At 38.2% G+C, this 22,225-nt stretch overlaps 1 pseudogene; it reads left to right on the top strand.

Annotated features, from left to right (window-relative positions):
• Positions 1 to 745: 745 nt before the first annotated feature.
• Positions 746 to 21,854, top strand: LOC122033376 (annotated as a pseudogene).
• The last annotated feature ends 371 nt before the right edge of the window (positions 21,855 to 22,225 follow it).

Below are 22,225 nucleotides of genomic sequence, written 5' to 3'. Positions count from 1 at the left end.
GTTGCAACAGAAGATGAATGTACATATAATTATGATGAGCTTGCATTTATCAACTATGATTTTTATATGTAAGGAGGGCAGATACTCTGGTCAATTACAAGGTGGATCAGGGATGGATCACTTATAATTACGGTTGGATTATAGTCATGATTTGATTATAATTAGTTATGATCTCTTCTTGGATTTACTGTTTCTTATAGTTTGGGTCGGGACAAATGATCGAAAGCTATTCGAAGATCATGGATGGTGGGTAAGTGGTCAGGCAGCTTGACGTCGAGTAGTGGTGGCTTTTGGTCATTTATTTTGACTTAAATTATAATTTGGAAAGACGGTAAATTCAGAGAGAGAACGTAATTAATTATGATCAAATTATAAGTACGGTCTAATTATAATTATATGTGGTATATCTTCTATTTCTTATTCTCGGATCAACTTTTGGTGGACAGGGGATCTGGTCTCTTCTGGAATAACATTTCTCGTGTGTTTGTATTGGGTGAAAAAAAAATGCATTCTTAGACAAATTAAAATTAAGATTTTTTTAGGTAAACTTTATAAATTAATTTTGTAGCATTTTATACTGATAAGAACCAGATTCTCCTGAGTCGTAACCTGGCAATGAGATGGGTCCTACCCTAGGCATCCGCCCGTCAACTCGACAAATACTGAAAGCGAGCCAGCGAGGTGGTGCAGCGCTGTGTAGTTGGAACATTTGAATGGCCGTTCCCTCGAGAGTTGTCGTTAGTAGGTGGGAGAGTCTGCACTCGACGTCGTCTCTCCTAGCAAACGGCGAAACGAACGACACGTCACACGCGTAGTCACCGCCCCTGACATAAGCAACAGCCTTTACTTTGAAACGGCTCGGCCTCGTAACGGCTGGCCGCGAGCCAAGACATTTGCTTCCGCCATGGCCGAACGGAAAAGGTCCAGCCGCCGCCCCAAACCCCCGACCGCCACCGAGGTCGGCGGCGCTCGCCTCAGCGGTCCTCGCTTGACACTCCCCTCCAGCCGTCGCCCCACGTTCCGGAGGCCTACCCGGGTCCTACCCCGTTCCTCCTCACAGCCCCTGCTTCGGACCGTTCGATTCCTCCTCGATCCCACCTTCCAATACGGGATCGAGGGCCGGTCGGCCTTAATCCTCTCCGGCCTCCAAGCTTCCTTTCACTCGACGCCTAGAGATTCGTTTTCGTTTGATGTAACACTGATCGGTGGTTTAATAATAATAATAAAAAACTGTATCTGCTGGTTCTTCGGCAGTGGTTTTGCAGGAGGGGACAAAGGTTGTGGTGAGCGTGACGGTACAAGGGAGCCCTGGCCCGGTCAGGGCGATGGTGAGGATGGGGGCCAGAGTGGAGGAAGCGATCGCAGCGGTGGTGGACAAGTAGAGCAGGGAGGGAAGGAGTGCCTAGCTTGACCGGCAAGCCGCTGATTCTTTCCAGCTCCACCACTCCCACTTCAGTCTCCAGGGTATGCATCTTTCATTTGTCCCCTCATCCGTCGTAGAAAATTTCCAAAATTGAGCTCAATGCGTGGTATTAAGCTCTTTGAGCCATGTTAAACACGATTTCTCTTTGCATCTGAGATGCAGTACGTGGCGAATGTACTACTTTTTACTGGAGGCATACTTAACCTAGTTCACCCAACAGATCACCAAACTTGACAAGATCAGAATCACAAAACTAATTTTCTTCTTTAACAAATGAATCTTATAAATTCTTTCGAGTTCAGTTGGAGTTGGATAAACGTCTTCCCAAATCCTCCAGATAATATAATTACCTACTCAGCCGCATGGTCATTGAGTTGTTGTGGTATGTTTGGAAAGAGCTCAATTACATTTTCTTTTTCTATCTTCTTATTCAAACTTAAACATAACATCTTAGGAAGTCCTATGTTTGGATCCTACAAACGTACAAATCCATGTGTTATGATGCTCCGGCAAATCTTGTCTAGTTCATCTACCATTAAGCGCTTTATCAACTTAAGCATATATATGTGGATGAAGGGCCATCTCATGAAACTTGATAGAAAAAGGTAGTCTTATTTTAGGATCTCATATTGCACCTAATAATAATTCACAAAGATAGATGATATTTCTCATGAAACTTGCTTTTTGTTTATTCTAGTGTACATTTTAGTGGGATTCTATCAGAAAACCGTATTGTTTCTGGTTTTGCAGCATATGTATATCTGGATATTAGGTGCTAGTTAAGTGAACTAGACAATTCCCTTGAGCTTTTTTGGGTGCCATTTTAATTGTTGGCATTTCCCTTAAAATTTCTAGTAATTTAAACTGTCGTCACACTGTTTTATTTTGTAGTACTGAAGTAGGAAACGTGGTAACCTCATTCTTTAAGGTTCTTGGCCTTGCCTTTTATTAATATTCATTCCAAACTTATTCTAAGTTGTGGTGGTTGTTGTTTGGTGAGTGATCCTATCTGAAAGTGAAAGTGGCGGAGATGGCCCATTGGTCAGGTAGCTCTGTCGTTGAATATGAGAAGACTTCGAGCTGGAGAAGAGGATGAAACTGAGCACTCCTTTCTGCACATACCGAAGAGAAAGCAAAGGGAACGTTAGAACGAGAACTAGGGAGGAGTCTTTGGCGCAGGTACTCCGATGCTCAAGTCCGTAAGGTGGCCGGGCGAAAAGTAGAGAAAATGAACAATAGATGCGTATGTAAAAATGTGTGCGTAAGTAAAAATGTTAGCATACCTCTCAAATGGAGAAGACCCTCTTTTTATACCACCTCTCATTACCTCTGTAATAATGAGGTGACAAGGAATATTTGTTGTCAGAAGATGTCGGATAATGGAAGGTGTATAGTCCGGAAGTTATACAATCATCCTCCAAGGAATCTTTCGTTTTATAAACAGTCTTTTATAACTTCCATAATAATGATGAAAGCTATATGACCACCTCATAAGAAGGTTTCATTATAGGTATGTGTTAGAATATTCGAATATTTCTTGGTGAATAACAATTATTCTCTAACGGATTATTGCGATTCTCTGACATTGTTGTCTCCTGGAGGCAATCTGATCATCACTTTACCCGACTACTATATATGGAGATCGGCATATGAGAAGTGGAGAATCGAGCCTCGGAGTTCCGACCGGCTATTGGGTCGACTGGTTACGTTGAGAATTATATTGTAGGGTCGACCAATTGTATACTGAGCACCTTAGTTTTGCAAGTCTGACTAGATCTTATCCTGGTTGGTTATATACTAGGAGATTGTCTTTATTGTGTGCTAGGAGAATACTTGTGAAGGATGGGAAGCTAAGCCCCGTATGCCTGGCCGACATTAGGGTCGTTCAAGTTTATTTTGTATATCTTAGCATCAAGTGGAGCGATAAGTCATCCCAGTCCGATCGGCCCTTGGGGCCAACCGACTGTATATTGAGAGACTTGTAATTAAAAAAATGAGGAACTGAGTCCCTTAAGTCCAACCGGCTCGTAGGCCAATCAACTTCATGCTAGGTACCTTGATACTGAGAAGTAGAGCACTAATCAAGTCCCCTAAGCCTAATCGGCTCCCAGGCCAACCGACTTTATGTTGAGGATCATAGTATCGAGTGAGGAGTTGAGTCCTAGTGAAAATAATCTGTTCAAATGCATATACTCTGACTCTGGTTGTCATTTTATCCTGACTTTGACCACTATCTCATTTTAACTTCGACAATTTACCAAAAGGCGTACTACAGTTAATGTATTTACCAAAAAGCACATCACGGTTTTGTATTTACCAAAAGGCGCAGGTAAGTGATGTTTATTACCGAATATAACCCTACCGCCAACTCCTCTGATCAGTCATCATTTCCCAGGCATCCGAACCACATTTTTAAAAAACTTAGATATTAAAAAAAAACGATCATTAGGGTACCTCCCTCCTTCGTGACATGCGAGTGCAGCTCGGTCTTGTGAAACCCTAGTTTAGTGTTCGTGAGCCATCAGTTCGAGTTTTTCTCAAACGGCATCTAGCTAGCATTTCAGTTTAATTAAAAACCAGGAGTGTTCGTGAGCCATTAGTGAAGGATTCTAGGGTTTACATTACATTAATCAGCTAGTATCATAATGGCGCAAAGACGTCGATCGGGTGAATCATCATCCTCTCCACATCAATTAGCTGTAAAGGTTATCATTTTACAAACTCTGTGATATTGAGAAGCTGAACTAGTATGATTTAAATTTTTTTATTTTTATAAAGTATAGGGTTTAGTTGATGTTGGACAGAAACTGCATTGGAACAGTGCCCTCGGTCACTTTAAAAGTTTTTTTCAACCATCCACGAAGAAAGGAACGCATGGAGGCTCTGTTATTTTACATGACCGACACATAGTGCTGATCAAATATTCACCCTTTCATATTTTTTTAGACATAGAAGATATGCAGCACATCCGTGGGATTTTGGTAAATATATTTGAAAATTGGGATTCAAGTAGTCAAACCTTTAGATTCTCAGGTACAATTTATAATTTTGTATTTTAATTACAAAGTAGTTGTATGGTAAAATTTAAGCTTTTGCTAAACGTGGGGCTGATACGATGCCGTATCAGGCCCAACGTGGGCCTGATACGATGGAGTATCAGTGCTTGATATGACATTGTATCATGTCCACGGTGTTCCTAATACTTTTGTATGTGCTGGTAGAAGTCTAATAATAATTTAACTTGGTCAGGTGTTCCGGTTTGCTTCACATTGCTGCTCGGTATTGCAGACCGAGGAGCTTCAATTCCGATTGATTCAGCTAAAGCATCCAGTGACCTTTTTCTAACTTACTTCTCAAACAAAAAAGAAGCTACTAGATCAAGAATTGAGGAGTTGCTTAAATTTTATGGCAATCGCGTTGAAGGCGAAGATGATATTTTATTATTTTGCAAATTCTATATTTTGTATATATTTGTTTGTGTCTTATTTTCTTCTAGTACATATAAGGTCCCGTTAAGTCTTATAGATATAGTAGATGATTTTGAGAATCTTGATAGATTCAACTGGGTTGAAGCAATCCATGAATTTATGGCTCCATAATTACCTAAGATTGGGGACATATTTTCATCAACTGAGACAAAACATGCTAACACCAACCTCCCTTGCCTAAAGGGATTTGCTGGTCTTTTGGCAGTAAGTGTTTAATTTGTGTGAAAATTTTTAATATTTTGCGAACAATTATAAAATAGTTAACCCTTGTCATGGTGAATCAGGCATGGTTTTTTGAGCATGTTCCAATCCAAAAACCATACAAAATAAAAGGAGCCAGAATAAATAAGTGGAGGAATATTCCTTCACATATTAGTAAGGTGAGAGAAATGATTAACCAAGTTTCATCTGAAGAGGTAAATTTAGAATACTTTGACTATAGTTTGGTTAAAAAGTATGGTTTTAACATGTGGTTTAATATTCTTATAGGTTGTGATTGACCTAATCCCTAACCAAGATGAAAGATCATTGGTTGAGAACCTTGCTGGCGTTGATGACAATCCACATGCAATGGAGGCATCACAAATTGAAGTCAGTGTAGGAGGAAGGCAGATTAATAAGGATTATTGTAATTGCATTATTCAAGCAAACATAAATAAAGAGCTAACAATGGAGAACATGCAATTGAAGGAGAGGGTGAAAGAGTTACTTAAAATAGTTGAAAAAAAAGCATGGAATCTCAATATAGCGAGCCTTTAGACGATCCTCAAATTGAACCTGTAGGTGTTACAACAAGAAGTAGGAGAGGACGTGACAGAAGTCGCTATGATTACAGGGATACTCTAATTGATAGTCCATTGTGGCTCAAAACTCTATCTAAGAGGCAGCGTAGAAATATACATATAAGTGAGCCTGCGGAAAAAGTTACAAGTATAGGAGAAGGAAAAAAATTTGTCAAAGAATATGTTGTTGTGGGCAAGGGGAAAGGAAAAATAGGTTTGGATGAAATGGAAGAAGAAATTAATATTGTATAATTGATGGAAGACAAATCTGATGAAGAGGCAGACAAGGATGTAGAAATGTCTGCCAAATATGACAAAATGAGGAAACAAGCAATTACTGTAAGACGATATATGCAAATTTCTTTGCAATTTGTTAGATATAATGGATTATCTAATTGCCTTTTTTGTTTGCATGCATAGTATGTGAAGAAGCAATTTAAGTCTTCCAAGAAAAAAAAACAAGACGAAGAGGTGGCGTACTTGTTAAAAGCCTTGGAGGAAATAAAGTATGTAAATTAAATAGTTGAATAGTAAAGTATAATATATGCTTATCTGATTACATATTTGGGCTAAGGTTATCAAAAAGAAATTTGTAAAAATAATCTGTGATTTGTTTACTTTGTAGGTTTACAAATGATATAGTTTGGGAGGAACCACCCTTTTGTTTAAATTTGTATTCCCTTTTATCTGGTGTGAATGAAGAAATGTTGACAAGAGGGGATGTAATCGACACGTATTGTAAAATTTTATTTAGGGGGGCATTCCCGTCTGGAAGCACATACAACAAGTCAATATATTGTTCAACATTCTTCACAGTAAGGAATTGATTTGATTATAGTAAACAATAGAATTCTTTTTATTATTTGGTTATGTATGTATGACTTTGCATATTTGTAGTCATTAATGAAATCGTCAAGTAAGTTTGCCTTCCAACACATGATAAAGACGGATAGACGAGATGAAGAGGTAAGGTATATATTTATACCTTTGTGCAGTGATAATGCACACTTCCACTTGCTGGTGGTGGCCACCAAATCAATGACGTTCAATCAGTATAATTCTATTGCAAGTGGAAGTAAATACAAATATGAATTTGAAGCAGCGGTGAGCATCTAATAATAATGTGTAGGTTTGTATTTTAATATAAATGCTAGTTGATGGAAAATGGAAATTTCCACTTCAATCTTCAGGTACCAGATTTTAAATTATATAGTCGTGAGCACGTTGCTGCTATTCATCCAAACTTGGAAAGGCATTATCCGTTTGATAGATGGGTCTCTCGCACAATTGAATGTCCACAACAACAAGCAAGGTAAATCGAGCACAACGTGTGAATATAAATAATTGATAAAAAAATGTTGACAATTAAAATGCTGTTGTTCTTTACAGCGTAGACTGTGGCTTCTTTATGATGCAATACATTCGATGTCTCCTATATGATATGAAGATGGACTTCAAACAAGGAGACATGAAAAAGATTAGAATTGATGTAATGGTAGCAATTTTGAGGGATAAGTATTTTAAAACATTGGATTAAATATCCAGTCTTGTAAGGTAAAAACTTGTATAGAATGTAAATGCACTTATTACGTAGTGTAGGACTTTTAATATATTTGTATGTAGTCTCTGTTGTATAATACGGTGGTATGTAGTGTATGAGAAGATTAGAAACTGTTACTGGAATATTAATAATATTGCATAGTGATTAGTCAAATATAAATCACAATATACAAAATGCAATGCTGGTGCTTATCAGTGGAAATTAAAGAGACAATGTATATAAGTTGTAATGCACACCATTTCTATCTTCTCAAAAATGAAAACATGGTCACGGTTGGGATTGTTTAAAAAATCAAATAGGCTCGGACCAACAGTCGGTTTCAAGAGCACGTCACTAGGTTCCGTGCCAACTGCCACGGAGCAATACCTTATTAGAAATGGGGTATAAATACGTTTTGACATCAGATATATCATCTTCCCAGTTAGAACTTCACAGGGAACATGATTTCAGGTAGAACCAAGTAGGGGAGGGCCATAAGTGGGTTTTGGTCAAAACCCACTGATGGACCTTGACACCTCTGATTGGACCCATTTCAGCTCTAGTAGTATTCTGGAGTTGCAAGGACTCAGAAGATGGTGGCAAATCATTATTTATATATATATATATATATATATATGCTAGGAAAAAAATAATATAAAATCAGCCTTCGTTGGGCCTGATATGCTTGGATATCAGGCCCAACGTGGGCCTGATATGAGGGCATATCAGGCCCAACGTGGGTCTGATATGAGTATCAATTAATAAAGCATTATTCTTTCTCCCCCTAATATAAACTCCAAGCATGCTAACAGGGGCCTGATCAAAATAATAAAATAACATCAATTTTAAAAGTCACTTTCCATACGGTAGAAAAGAAAAGTTGTGCAGTGGTCCGTGCCAACTGGCACGGAGCCATACCTTCTAATCCATGGTGTATAAATTATGTTTTACACCATATATACCATATCCCCACCAAGACCTTCACAGGGGAATTGATTTCATTTATATCCAAGTAGGGGAGGGGCATCAGTGGGTTTTGGTCAAAACCGACCAAAACCCACTGATGGACCTAGACACCTCGGATTGGACCGATTTTAGTTCTAGTGGTATTCTGGAGTTTCAAGGACTCCATATCTGGTGGCAAATCATTATTTAAATTTCTAAAGGTGCTGGGAGAAAATTAAAATACAATCAGCCTCCGTTGGGCCTGATATGCTTGGATATCAGGCCCAACGTGGGCCTGATATCCAAGCATATCAGGCCCAAAGTGGCCTTGGCACTGTTCCGTGCCAACTGGCACGGAGCCATACTTCCTAATCCATGGTGTATAAATTATGTTTGACACCATAAATACCATCTCCCCAGCAAGACCTTCACTGGGGACTTGATTTCATGAAAATCCAAGTAGGGGAGGGCCATCAGTGGATTTTGGTCAAAACCCACTGATGGACCTAGACACCTCTGATTGGACCCATTTCAGTTCTAGTGGTTTTATGGAGTTGCAAGGACTCAGAATCTGGTGGCAAATAATTATTTAAATATCTATAGGTGCTGGGAAAAATTTAAAATACAATCAGCCTCCATTGGGCCTGATATGAGTGGATATCAGGCCCAACTTGGGCCTGATATCCAAGCATATCAGGCCCAAAGTGGCCTTGGTATGGTATCATTTCTTATAAATTTATACTATCTCCCCTTTTCTATAAATTCAAAATGTGCTATCATGCTCCTTATGAAAAAATAAATGGCAACTGTCACGGAGCCATACTTCCTAATCCATGGTGTATAAATTATGTTTGACACCATAAATACCATCTCCCCAGCAAGACCTTCACTGGGGACTTGATTTCATGAAAATCCAAGTAGGGGAGGGCCATCAGTGGGTTTTGGTCAAAACCCACTGATGGACTTAGACACATCGGATTGGACCCTTTTAAGTTCTAGTGATTTTATGGAGTTGCAATGACTCAGAATCTGGTGGCAAATAATTATTTAAATATTTATAGGTGCTGGGAAAAATTTAAAATACAATCAGCCTCCGTTGGGCCTGATATGCTTGGATATCAGGCCCAACGTGGGCCTGATATGAATATCATTTAATAAAGCAGTATTCTATCTCCCCCTAATATAAACTCCAAGCATTCTTACAGGGGCCTGATTAAAATAATAAAACAACATCACATTTAATAGTCACCTTCCATAGGGTAGAAAAGAAAAGGTGTGCACTGTTCCGTGCCAACTGGCACGGAGCCATACTTCCTAATCCATGGTGTATAAATTATGTTTGACACCATAAATACCATCTCCCCAGCAAGACCTTCACTGGGACTTGATTTCATGAAAATCCAAGTAGGGGAGGGCCATCAGTGGGTTTTGGTCAAAACCCACTGATGGACCTAGACACATCGGATTGGACCCTTTTAAGTTCTAGTGGTTTTATGGAGTTGCAAGGACTCAGAATCTGGTGACAAATAATTATTTAAATATTTATAGGTGGTGGGAAAATTTTAAAATACAATCAGCCTCTGTTGGGCCTGATATGCTTGGATATCAGGCCCAACGTGGGCCTGATATGAATATCATTTAATAAAGCAGTATTCTATCTCCCCCTAATATAAACTCCAAGCATTTTTACAAGGGCCTGATCAAAATAATAAAACAACATCAATTTTAATAGTCACCTTCCATAGGGTAGAAAAGAAAAGGTGTGCACTATTCCGTGCCAACTGGCACGGAGCCATACTTCCTAATCCATGGTGTATAAATTATGTTTGACACTATAAATACCATCTCCCCACCAAGACCTTCACTGAGGACTTGATTTCATGAAAATCCAAGTAGGGGAGGGCAATCAGTGGGTTTTGGTCAAAACCCACTGATGGACTTAGACACATCGGATTGGACCCTTTTAAGTTCTAGTAGTTTTATGGAGTTCAAGGACTCAGAATCTGGTGGCAAATAATTATTTAAATATTTATAGGTGCTGGGAAAAATTTAAAATACAATCAGCCTCCGTTGGGCCTGATATGCTTGGATATCAGGCCCAACGTGGGCCTGATATGAATATCATTTAATAAAGCAGTATTCTATCTCCCCCTAATATAAACTCCAAGCATTCTTACAGGGGCCTGATCAAAATAATAAAATAACATCAATTTTAATAGTCACCTTCCATAGGGTAGAAAAGAAAAGGTGTGCACTGTTCCGTGCCAACTGGCACGGAGCCATACTTCCTAATCCATGGTGTATAAATTATGTTTGACACCATAAATACCATCTTCCCACCAAGACATTCACAGGGGACTTGATTTCATGAAAATCCAAGTAGGGGAGGGCCATCAGTGGGTTTTGGTCAAAACCCACTGATGGACCTAGACACCTCTGATTGGACTCATTTCAGCTCTAGTGGTATTCTGGAGTTGTAAGGACTCAGAATCTGGTGGCAAATAATTATTTAAATATCTATAGGTGCTGGGAAAAATTTAAAATACAATCAGGCTCCGTCAAACATATCAGGCCCAATGTGGGCCTGATATAAGTGCATATCAGGCCCAACGTGGGCCTGATATCCAAGCATATCAGGCCCAAAGTGGCCTTGGTATGGTATCCTTTCTTATAAATTTATACTATCTCCTCTTTCTATAAACTCAATATGTGCTACTATGCTCCTTATGAAAAAATAAATGACAACTGGCACGGAGTCATACTTCCTAATCCATGGTGTATAAATTATGTTTGACACCATAAATACCATCTCCCCACCGAGACCTTCACAGGGGACTTGATTTCATGAAAATCCAAGTAGGGGAGGGCCATCAGTGGGTTTTGGTCAAAACCCACTGATGGACCTAGACACATCGGATTGGACCCATTTCAGCTCTAGTGGTATTCTGGAGTTGCAAGGACTCAGAATCTGGTGGCAAATAATTATTTAAATATCTATAGTTGCTGCGAAAAATTTAAAATACAATCAGCCTCCGTTGGGCCTGATATGCTTGGATATCAGGCCCAACGTGGGGGCTGATATTATAAAAAGTATTATTTCAAAATAATAATAAATAATCTTACACATAAATCGAGGCGATTAAATAAAATAAAATAATGAGATATTAGGCCCAAGTTTCAATCTGCAAAAGCGCACACTCTCTTGCTTCGGTCTTCATCTTCTTCTCGAAGCCATTCTACGCAGCTCCTGTCCAAGCGTGACTCTTCCTTCATCGGCGTTCAAGAATCATTTCCATACGTAGGTCGGTTGCTCATTTAGTTAAGCTTTCTATAACCGGTTAACCTAGGGTTTGTGTGAGTGTTTTAGAATAAGAGCGTAGTCGTTATTACGGGAACTAAGAGTTGTTTTTCTGGGTGTGGTTATACAGTGCCTAGGTTCGCAATGGCAACAAAAGAAGTCTCGACAAGTGTGTGTGCTGATCGACCAAATTATCAAAGTTACGTCAACAGAGGAAGAACTAAAAGAATGAACTGGAAAAGTACCATTTGCCACTTCAGAAAGTTTATCTCTTCTGTTAACCCGACTGCAGAACAAGAACAGATGATTCGAGGCACACCTTTTTCGTGGATCCTCGACCTCCCTGATAGTTCTTTTGTAAGAGCTCATGTACAAAATATGTTTGATAACTGGGATCATGAGGAAAAAACTTTATCTTCCATGGGAAGAAGCTCAATTTTACAAAGGTAGATGTGGGACTGATTCTTGGCCTACCTGACAATGGAGATTTAGTTCGTCTCAATTTAAATGAGGCTTCAAGCGCACTGTACATGGAGTTTTCCTGAGAATCAGATTGTTCTGCCAAACATTTAGAGAAACTGATTAGGAAGTCTAGATCAAACGACAAGCTGTACTGTCAGCTTTTTATCCTATATTTTTTTACAACTGTTCTGTTTTGTGGGAGTAGCAGTGTTCTCAGAATACCTGTGCTCTCCCTAATTGACTGTGTAGATGATTTTGACAACTTAGCTAGGTTTAATTGGTGCAATGCAGTATACAGTTTCATGGCTCAACAATTAGACTCCATTGGATTGGAGCTTACATTAAGACCAAAACCACAGGTTGCTGATGCAACGCCCAAGGCCCCCTTGCTAAAGGGATTTCCAAATATTTTAGCTATAAGTCCGATTACATATATAGCAAGATATGTGTAAAGATTATGAATTATTTTTATAATCATATTGTAGGTATGGGTGTGTGAGCACATCAGCATTATTGATCCAGACCATCCAGAAAAATTGCCAAGAATACTACGATGGAGGTGGTCTAACTATCATGTTGACACAGTAAAAAAAAATGATAGACCGTGTAACTGCAGATAAAATTTTAGTAGATTTAATTCCGACAGAATCAGAGTTCGATTTACTACCAAACCGGCCTCAGCCATCTGAGTATCTTGAGTTGGTTGGCCAAGGATCTTTACATCAAGCCGAAGAAGGTCTACTGCAGTGTGACAATACGATAGATTGTATTTTGTGCAAGGAAAAGGATAACAAAATTGAGAGTTTAAAGCAAGAATTACATAAAGCTTCTCAAAGTTTGGAGGAAGCTAATAAAAACCTGGCAACGGTGATAGAAGAAAAGGATAGTCTAGTAGCAGCAAAAGATATTGTGATTGCTGATATGGAAGCTATGCTTAAAAAAAAGGATCAACAAATAAGTGAACTGCGTAAAGAACGGGATACGGGTGGCAACAAGGCTGACACTATAAATTCTGACGTGGATAACAGAATTTTAACTGTAAAAGACAAAATCATAGCCGATACCGAAAATAAGATTAAAGAACTCCAACAAGTCATACAAAGCATATCAGGGGAGCCAAGAGCATCAGAAGGCATAGACCCAGCATCAGAAGGCATAGACCCTAATCTGCCTATAATTCCAACTATTTTTCGGGTAGGCCCCAAAAGAAAGAGAACCCAGAGAAGGTTGATATCCCAATGCACCAAAAAAAAAGACAAACAGTTTGTTCTTAGTGTCGAACCAGATGCTCCTGCACCATCAAAGACAGAAAATACAAGTTCATCACAGATAGAAACACAATGTCATGAAATTAACAAGGTCAAAACCAAAATATTGAAGGTACGGTCGAGAGTAGGTAAGTTGTTATTTTATAATCCTTAATGACATAGTATTATTTTAATTATCTCAGCAAGCGAAAACATTTTTTAAAAAGAGCAAAGATGATGTGATAGCCGATGCATTGTTGAAGCTCAGTCAGTTAAGGTAACGTAGTTGCCAACCTAAATTCTTAATCCACATGTCAACAAAGGATTATTATTGGAGTTTAATGATATTTTTTTTTATTTTTAATTTATTAAATACCATTGACTGTATACTTGTGTGTAGGGTGACGGTGCAACCAATATGGGCAAATGATAATTTCTCTTTAGATATGCAATCTTTTATGACAATATTTGATTGGACACAATATACCAATGGGGATTGCATAAATGTTTATTGGAATATTCTTGCTAATGAAGCCAAACACTCTAACTCACCATACCACCCATCCATATTTTGTGGGGTTGGATTCCCAGTATGTCCCTTATCTTATTGTAAATTGTTTACAATATATATTGGATGCAGTCACCATAATAGCTCTATTATTTGCATAGGACTTGTTCGGAATGATGCACGTGGATGCATTGAAACAAACTACAAAAACTGATGACGACAAGGACATTAGATATATTTTTTGTCCTCTACATAACCAAGATGATCATTGGCATCTAATGGTCATGGACCTGGAGGAACGTCAAATAATTCATTATAACTCTCTTGGCACCACAGAAAATTACACTTCTGTTTTTAATCAAACTGTAAGTAACAAATTTCTTATGTCCAATAATCATTGTTTATGTATTAATTACTATGGTTTGATATTTGTAGGTGTTGTTTTTTAAGGAGCTGAACTGGTCATACTATCACATATGGCATAAAGGTTTAGCACCATTCTCCGGGAGAGAGTATAAAACGATGCAAGTTATTGGCCCCACACAAAGCAAATCGTAAGTATTAGTGTATGTTCCATAATAATTCTATTTGCCTTTTTTATGATGGATTGTGCATTTGTTTTGTAGGTTGGATTGTGCTTTTTTTATAATGCGCTATGCAGAGAGTTTGATGTTCCGGAGATCTACAGACTTTGTACAAGCTGATATGAGAGCTTATAGATTTAGACTTGGACACAAAATCATGTCTGACAAAAACTTTAAACTAAAGAAATCGTGAACAATTGTAATAATTTATTCTAGTAATGATTTACTGTTTGTGTAACTTAAATTTATGGTGAATAAAATTATTGTAAATTAAATTTATGGTTACTAAATACCTTCTTTAAATCCCTTTTCTAATAAGGTATTGCTCCGTAGCAGTTGGCACGGAACAGTGCATCGCTTTTCTTTTCCACCCTATGGGAAGTGAATTTAAAAAATGATCTTATTTTATTTTAATTTTTTTTTCATAAGGAGCATGGTAGCACATTTGGAGTTTATAGAAAGGGGGAGGTAGTAATTATTTGCCACCAGATTTGGAGTCCTTGCAACTCCAGATTACGACTAGAACTGAAATGGGTCCAATCGGAGGTGTCTAGGTCCATAAGTGGGTTTTGACCAAAACCCACTGATGCCCTCCCCTACTTGGATATACATGAAATCAAGTCCCTAGTGAAGTTCTTGGTGGAGAGATGGTATATATGGTGTCAAATATAATTTATACACCATGGCTTAGGAAGTATGGCTCCATGCCAGTTGGCACGGAACAGTGCCAAGGCCACTTTGGGCCTGATATGCTTGGATATCAGGCCCACGTTGGGCCTGATATGCACTCATATCAGGCTCACGTTGGGCCTAATATCCAAGCATATCAGGCCCAACAGAGGTTGATTGTATTTTAAATTTTTCCCAGCAACTATAGATATTTAAATAATTATTTGCCACCAGATTCTGAGTCCTTGCAACTCCAGAATACCACTAGAGCTGAAATGGGTCCAATCCGATGTGTCTAGATAGGTCCATCAGTGGGTTTTGACCAAAACCCACTGATAGCCCTCCCCTACTTGGATTTTCATGAAATCAAGTCCCCTGTGAAGGTCTTGGTGGGGAGATGGTATTTATGGTGTCAAACATAATTTATACACCATGGATTAGGAAGTATGGCTCCGTGCCAGTTGCCATTTATTTTTTCATAAGGAGCATGGTAGCACATATTGAGTTTATAGAAAGGGGAGATAGTATAAATTTATAAAAAAGGATACCATACCAAGGCCACTTTGGGCCTGATATCCAAGCATATCAGGCCCAACGGAGCCTAATTGTATTTTAAATTTTTTCCAACACCTATAGATATTTAAATAATTATTTGCCACCAGATTCTGAGTCCTTGCAACTCCAGAATACCACTAGAGCTGAAATAGGTCCAATCAGAGGTGTCTAGGTCCATCAGTGGGTTTTGACCAAAACCCACTGATGGCCCTCCCCTACTTGGATTTTCATGAAATCAAGTCCCCTGTGAAGGTCTTGGTGGGGAGATGGTATTTATGGTGTCAAACATAATTTATACACCATGGATTAGGAAGTATGGCTCCGTGCCAGTTGGCAAGGAACAGTGCACACCTTTTCTTTTCTACCCTATGGAAGGTGACTATTAAAATTGATGTTTTTTATTATTTTGATCAGGCCCCTGTAAGAATGCTTGGAGTTTATATTAGGGGGAGATAGAATACTGCTTTATTAAATGATATTCATATCAGGCCCACGTTGGGCCTGATATCCACTCATATCAGCCCAACGGAGGCTAATTGTATTTTAAATTTTTCCCAGCACCTATAAATATTTAAATAATTATTTGCCACCAGATTCTGAGTCCTTGCAACTCCATAAAACCACTAGAACTTAAAAGGGTCCAATCCGATGTGTCTAAGTCCATCAGTGGGTTTTGACCAAAACCCACTGATGGCCCTCCCCTACTTGGATTTTCATGAAATCAAGTCCTCAGTGAAGGTCTTGCAGGGGAGATGGTATTTATGGTGTCAAACATAATTTATACACCATGGATTATGAAGTATGGCTCCGTGCTAGTTGCCATTTATTTTTTCATAAGGAGCATGGTAGCACATTTTGAGTTTATAGAAAATGGGAGATAGTATAAATTTATAAGAAAGGATACCATACCAAGGCCACTTTGGGCTTGATATGCTTGGATATCAGGCCCACGTTGGGCCTGATATCCACTCATATCAGGCCCAACGGAGGCTAATTGTATTTTAAAATTTTCCCACCACCTATAGATATTTAAATAATTATTTGCCACCAGATTCTGAGTCCTTGCAACTCCATAAAACCACTAGAACTGAAATGGGTCCAATCAGAGGTGTCTAGGTCCATCAGTGGGTTTTGACCAAAACCCACTGATGGCCCTCCCCTACTTGGATTTTCATGAAATCAAGTCCCCAGTGAAGGTCTTGCTGGAGAGATGGTATTTATGGTGTCAAACATAATTTATACACCATGGATTAGGAAGTATGGCTCCGTGCCAGTTGCCATTTATTTTTTCATAAGAAGCATAGTAGCACATTTTGAGTTTATATAAAGGCGAAATAGTATAAATTTATAAGAAAGGATACCATACCAAGGCCACTTTGGGCCTGATATGCTTGGATATCAGGCCCACGTTGGGCCTGATATCCAAGCATATCAGGCCCAACGGAGCCTGATTGTATTTTATATTTTTCCCAGCACCTATAGATATTTAAATAATTATTTGCCACCAGATTCTGAGTCCTTGCAACTCCATAAAACCACTAGAACTGAAATGGGTCCAATCAGAGGTGTCTAGGTCCATCAGTGGGTATTGACCAAAACCCACTGATGGCCCTCCCCTACTTGGATTTTCATGAAATCAAGTCCCCAGTGAAGGTCTTGCTGGGGAGATGGTATTTATGGTGTCAAACATAATTTATACACCATGGATTAGGAAGTATGGCTCCGTGCCAGTAGGCACGGAACAGTGCACAACTTTTCTTTTCTACCCTATGGAAGGTGACTATTAAAATTGATGTTATTTTATTATTTTGATCAAGCCCCTGTAAGAATGCTTGGAGTTTATATTAGGGGGAGATAGAATAATGCTTTATTAAATGATAGTCATATCAGACCCACGTTGGGCCTGATATCCAAGCATATCAGGCCTAACGAAGCCTGATTTTATATTATTTTTTCCCAGCACCTATAGATATCCATGTATGTCGTTTTCCAATTATGTGAATGAAAGTAATGCTCACAATATGGGAGTGTATCCATGTTTCGGTGAATTATGACGACATTTGCATGTGAGCAAGGCAATCCTGAAATTTGAAACTCCCCACAGTTACAATATTTCCTCTCCAAATCAACAATGTATGAAGCACCCCATGTCTCTACTTCCATTTCGGATTGAGAGTAGGGGTGGACTTTATATCGTCTAGCTTTCTCCCTCCTTGATTGCATTTCTTTGGTAGCATGAGGTGTCAACGCTACATACCATTTTGACGCTTCCTCCTTACGGTTACAGAACCATTGAGCTACCTTTCTTCTGGTATTATCAATTAACCTGTTTATCGGAAGTTCACGCGTCTCCTTGAACAAAGCATTTAAACTCTCTACACAATTGGTGGTTAGCATTGTGTACCTTCTCCCACTAAAGTGTGCATTAGCCCATCTTTTAGGGTCAATGTTTTGAAGCCACTTATGAGCATCTGGATGTTTTTCAAGCATGGACTGCATTATGAGATCATATTGTAGTGTTGTGTTTGCTCGAGCAGCTGCCCAAAACAACCCTAAACCTGACCTACTGCCAGTATCTGTTACCATATTGCAAGACATGTGGTGGCAACAAAAAGCATGATGGGCAGTAGGGTAGACTTTCCTAACTGCTGCTATAATGCCACGATGTCTATCTGATACTATACTCATTGACTCTGGATCAACATTAAAGAATCTCTTCGTATGATCCAGAAACCACTCTCATGCAGACCCACATTCAACTTCAGCGATTCCAAAGGCTACTGGGAGGACATTGTCATTAGCATCTATTGATGTAGCCATCAACAACACACCCGGATATTTGCCTCTTAGGTGTGTGGCATCAATTCCAATTAATTTACGCAGATAAGACCTGAATACTCTCCTACAAGCTCCAAAACCCCAAAAACATCGTTGGAACTGGTTATCCCCATTCCTGTGTAGTGCAACATAGGTTTCAGGATCTCTTACTCTTAACTCACGCAGATATAGTGGAAGATCTCTATATGCTTGATCATAATCTCCAATAACTTTCTTCATCACTTTCTCTCGAGCTATGTAAGCTTTTCTGTAGGATATGGTCACTCCGAACTTGGCTTTTATATCTACTATAATCATACTTGGCTTGTATTGTTCATTAGCAAGAAATTGCTCTTCAACAAAAGAAGCTACAAAGGATGAAGAGCATGCTTGATGATCAGCACTTTCCCTAATGGTACCACATTGGTGTTCCTTTATATATTTCGTAACAATGAACTCGACATCCCCCTGGCAACTACTCTCCACTTACACGGTTGATTGAAGCAGACAGCTTTTACTTTATTTTTCCTAGTGTCAACTGGGTTATATCTCATATGTTTAACCATGACATGCTTCACAAGTTGATTCTTGAACTCTTGTCGAGATTGAAATATCTGTCCTACACAAAATTCATGCTGATCTGTTGCCTCTTCAATTGGCCTTTGGAGCAATCGAGAATTTAGAATATATGGATCATCAGCTATTGGGAACTCCTCCTCTAAGTCACTATACTGCTCTTGAGATATTTCATATTGTTCAATCTGCATATCATCAGCAAAGAATTCTTGTACATCTGTATTACATTGCATTTCCTCTCCATTTCGGTTATAATACCCTTCCTCCTCACTCCAACTAGGCTCATAGTAATCAACAAGTGTTGCACACGAGTTCAGAACCTCATCTTCTTGAATACTAGCTTCTTCATTTAGATCAAATGTGAAATTACTGTTTGTATTTCTATTTGTGTTATGCACACAACTATACTGTGAAGATGATGGAATATTTGTTCTGGATACTTCTCCTACATTATCTGCATGTCCAATGCTAGAAGTTGCATTAAGAGTATTCCATATGTCAGATAGAATTTCGTCAGTTATATGATCATCCCTGATAAATAAATTACAAACTATTTTAGTAAATTTGCAACTACATAATCTTTTTCTATAGTTAAATTGTAATTTTGCTCAAACTAGGAAGGGTCTGATGTAAAAGCAAAGTTTTAACCACATAACACATTATCGATATCAGGCCCAAGGTGGGCCTGATATCATATATATCAGGCCCACGTTGGCCTGATATCATAGATATCAGGCCACTTTTGAAGCAGATACTTCTTGTAAACTAGGACCACCACTGACTAAACCCTAAACCATAAATAAACAATTTTTAGCCAAACTTAATTATCTACGTCAAAAACTAATATGAATTAAATCGATTAAGTCTTCTATTACATCATAATTCAGGTGTTATTGAATATTATTCCCCACACAACCAAAATTAACCATAAAATCACTTTTTGCTGCCACCCTTCACACACAAATGGTGTACTTTTTATTTACCTTCACTACCCTATTTTACAGTAAAAAAATTCATATATACATGTCTAAATCTTTAAATGTGTGCTTCTACTAATTTCCCTCTTGCAAGAAGTTTGTTCTTCTCGGCTGACCTTCTTAACTTAATTTGTCCTTGGTCTCCTCTAGCAACTCTTACGCAATTATGCCATAAACCTAACTGGTCTATTGCAATCGCCAACCACCACGAGCAGTAATGGCAAGCGCAGGGTTCATATTTTTTTTTCTTTCAAGTTTATAACACCACACAGAGGGATGAAGGGAGAGAGACGGTGAGAAGACGTGTATCCGAACCACAAATTATTTTTCTATTCTACTTTCGGCTTGGATGCTTGGAAAAATGTGTTTGAAAAAGACGGTTGCCAGGTTAGCCAGAGGAGTAATCTGGGAATTGATTTTGGTAAACTCCGCCTTTTGGTAAATACAAAACCGTGATATGTTTTTTGATAAATATATTAACTGTAGTACGTCTTTTAATAAATTACCGTTTTAACTTTAACTATCCTATCATCTCTGGATCCGCTTGCAACATACTATATTAGTGAGAATGAGAGTTGAAATTTTACCACATAAATTTGTATTTTTCCCCTCGATATGTAGTCTTTACTAAATTTACTCTGCCAAGTTGTAGGCCTGTAAAAAATACACCCTTCGCAAGACTATTAGCCTGCAGGTATTGTTTCTCTTTAGTACGATATAAATGGAGTGCATAATTCATATAACTTTAATAGGTTGCTTCCTATATAATTATCTCAATGCATCACGTGAGAGTGTTTTAAAGAAATATCATTCCCTATTTCATTGATTTTAAACAATCTTATTGTCATCCAGTTGATAATGATTAAAATTGGCAAACTTTAATTTCTTGGCATGCCCTTCTAAACGTAACAGCTTTCTAAGTTTCTATATTAGGTACCATGTTCCAATTATGATGAATTTATAAAAAATTTTTCTCTAAATGAGATACGTAATTAAAGGATATTGGGCTCCTGGGTTACCTGCTGTGAGCGCTTCCTGATTTATCCTGATGACTGATGGAAAATTTTTATGGGATCAGATCGATTACCCCAGATTCAATATTACTCAATCTAATTAATCTTTCTTTATTTTTTATATTAGGTACCATGTGAAATGTGCAGTCAGTTGTACATATATTTAACGCAAGTTCATATCACATGCATTAATAGCATGACTTTTTTTCTTTTTTGAAATTACGAAGCTCCATGAGATATGCCAAGCAACTTCTCTAACAAATAACAGGTATCTTCTCTAACAAACTAATACTAACCGGCTTGACCAGATCAAAGGACGATGACCTTGGAGATGCAAATGACAAATTTGATCAGCTAATTTAACATTATATACTTTTCCTTCACGTTTTGTAAAAAATTTTGTATTTGTTGTTCTTGCAGTGTGTAATTAGAAAATTTTCAGGATTGCAGTATTATAAAAAATATAGATCCATTATATTAATGTTCTCTTTAATGTCGATCTCATGGATATGGATGAAAGTACATGGAGGCGTCAGGCGCATGATGGATAAATCTTAGATCATTATTTTCTGAAAATCAATTTTTAATCATTACGTCATAGATATCATACGTTCGTCATCTATGTTACATACCGAAACATGATTTCAGTATTAAAAACTCTTAGGATTGAGATTTTATAATTAAAAAAAAAGGAAACATTTCAACACGCTTAAGCAAAAGTAACAAGATTGGAGAAGTTGGTGGCAGGAGCTTTTATCTTCCGACAAACAGAATAAGCAGCGCTTTCCACCCTGGAAACGCAGGCACTGACCTGACATCACAAAGTAGTGACAGGGAACTCTGGAACGAAGACAATCACACAGCTTTTCCAGATAACTTTTTCCTTGCATTTATTGCTAATCGATTGCAGAAGATTTGCAGGCGAACGAGAAAAATATGGAGATTGGTGTCTTGTATTGCATGTATATGATTGGCAAACATCTGCTATAGTTATAATTATACTCATTACTGATTACATATCCAGATATAGGTAGATAGAAATGTAGTAGTTTAACAACCATTTGCATATTTGATAATGGTTATATGAGATGTATGACAGCTAAAACTTACATTATCAAACAATGTTGGTCCGTAATCTTCAATTGATAGTTTAGGTGGCCTTATACTATGCTGTTGTTCATTTTACATTTGAGTTGATAACAGGTTAATAGATATTGATACAGTATATTGTGAGTGGATCCAGTAATGAGATGACAATCAAAATTAAGATGATGTGACAATTGAAATTAGGATAAAGTGATAATCAAGAAGATGGACGAGTCACTCTCATCGAGACTCAGC

Source organism: Zingiber officinale, chromosome 11B (genome assembly GCF_018446385.1).
Source record: "Zingiber officinale cultivar Zhangliang chromosome 11B, Zo_v1.1, whole genome shotgun sequence".
Taxonomy (NCBI): Eukaryota; Viridiplantae; Streptophyta; class Magnoliopsida; order Zingiberales; family Zingiberaceae; genus Zingiber; species Zingiber officinale.
Note: the sequence above shows the minus strand (reverse complement) of the source record. Positions and strands in the feature narration are given on the sequence as shown.